General features: G+C 45.0%; 1 pseudogene; it reads left to right on the forward strand.

Moving 5' to 3' along the window:
* Positions 1-1,804, forward strand: part of LOC123827424 — a 3,204-nt pseudogene extending 1,400 nt beyond the window's left edge.
* The last annotated feature ends 235 nt before the right edge of the window (positions 1,805-2,039 follow it).

The raw sequence follows: 2,039 nt of genomic DNA on the forward strand, positions 1-2,039 counted from the left end.
TTCCCTAGCTGATATGCAAAAAAAAAATGTTTTTGCATATACATATGAAGCTACCCTGCTTTTGATATGCAAAATAACATTTTTTGCATATAGGTATGAAGCTAGCCTGTTGTTAATATGCAAAATAACCATTTTGCATATAGCTATGAAGTTAGCCTGCTGTTGATATGCAAAATAACCATTTTTGCATATAGGTATGAAGTTAGCCTGCCGTTGGAATGCCAGATAACTCTCGATGGCCCTGCTCCATGTCTCCCATCCCCCAGCCAAGCTTGTGGTGGGGCCTCTCAGCCTACACCCCGTTACACAATTACAACCCTAAAGATGACAGGGAGGCTCAGAGCATCTGAGTGGGTAACTCCCCAGCTGTCTCATACCAACTCAGCAGTGATGGCCTCAGCAGTAAAAGTCCTGATGAAATTTCTAGAGTTGTTACCCAGTGACTCTGCTTACTGCTGTACTGGAACTGCTTCTCTGGCAACCATCAGAAACACAGGAACTGGTCCAGCAGGTCTTGAGTTTGGCAACACAGGATTCTGATAATTCTGACCTTCAACATAGGGGCTATATTTTTGGCAGCTTCTCTCAATGAACATTGTCACAGCCAAAAAACTAGTTTTGTCTATGAAGCCACCGATCTCTGAGGAGACAGATGTTATCGAGCCAGCTCTGCTGGGTAAGCTTATATGCCACACTGGGTGAGCTTATATAACCTCTGGGTATCACAAGCCTCCCAATGCTTTTGTGGAAGGAAGTCATGGAATCCATTGCAAACAATTGCTAATACATCATGGGAGCACTGATGCTGGTTACAACTTTGTTGTCACCACCACTGCCACCTACCTGGAACAGCCTCAGGTTACTCTCAAGGTAACTTTCTGGGGGACCTTGTAAACCTTGACCCCATTCCCCCAGTCAATGTGCTGCAGGTATCCTCCCTGCAGGCAGGTAGAAGGCAGCAGTGGATCTCTTAGGAAGGGGACGAGATAGTCTGGAGAAGCAATCCTTCATCCCATCATCAGTGCCTGCAACCTTTGCTCCTTCCCCTACCACTGCTGTGGTCAGCAGCCGTCCGAATGATCTTTGAACTCTACGGGATAGGCATGGCACTGGTGGATATGTGTCTCCTAAGGTTGTCTGGCTGCCTGCAGCGAAGGATAAAGGCTTGAAGATTTCCAGAAAATTTACTTATTGCCAAGGGTACATCTACGTAGAAATGAACTTCACCAGCTAAGTTCTGTCACACATGACAGACTTTGCAATCAGTTTAACAAGAATAGCTTTGGAGCCATCCCCAGCACTCCTCTGGCCATTCATATACCACTAATGCCAAACCAGAGTATTGGTGTCTCCCTGTCTCTCAATACCTTGGGCCCAGTCGTGAAGATGGAACCTCCAATAACCTGCAGATGCCTGTGAAAAGCAATATTAATGTCTTCTATTTCAACCACCTCATCCCACTCAGTGGGCTCTTTGTAGAAGATGGCAAAATGGAAAGCTAGGTCTTCTTTGCAACATGGAAGGATATTCCCAATGGAAATGAACTTCAGCTTCAGCTTAAGGAATGTCATTTAAATGCTGACGTTGTTTCCAGCAAGTTGCAAAACAACAACGTTTATATAATTACCAAGAGGAATGTGGAAAGGCATGCTCTACCAATCTTTTAAGCTCACTAATGGCATTTGGAACCTGGCTAAGATACGTATCCAGCCAGGAAACCCCATTTACTCTATCGCTGAAGTGTAGAGCTCCTGCAGTCTCTCAGTACATCTTTCAGGTCTATGAAAACATTTTGAAAAACTAGAAACTAATACACTGGTCTGGTGCCCTCCAGCCACCCTGTGATCAGTGCAAGCTAAGAACTCTCAACCAGAAGAAACTGTATTGCCATGTAGAATCTGAACCCAAATACACTCAGGTCACCCATCAAGGTAGGGACTAGTCTAACCTGTGCTAACATCAGGACACAACCTGTTAGACATTTGTAACCACTGCTTCAATCATTTCCCACCTGCTGTTGCTATCTGCCCTGACTTGTG

This window comes from Phyllostomus hastatus, unplaced genomic scaffold, assembly GCF_019186645.2.
Source record: "Phyllostomus hastatus isolate PE091 unplaced genomic scaffold, TTU_PhHast_1.1 phas_contig_86, whole genome shotgun sequence".
NCBI classification, from domain to species: domain Eukaryota; kingdom Metazoa; phylum Chordata; class Mammalia; order Chiroptera; family Phyllostomidae; genus Phyllostomus; species Phyllostomus hastatus.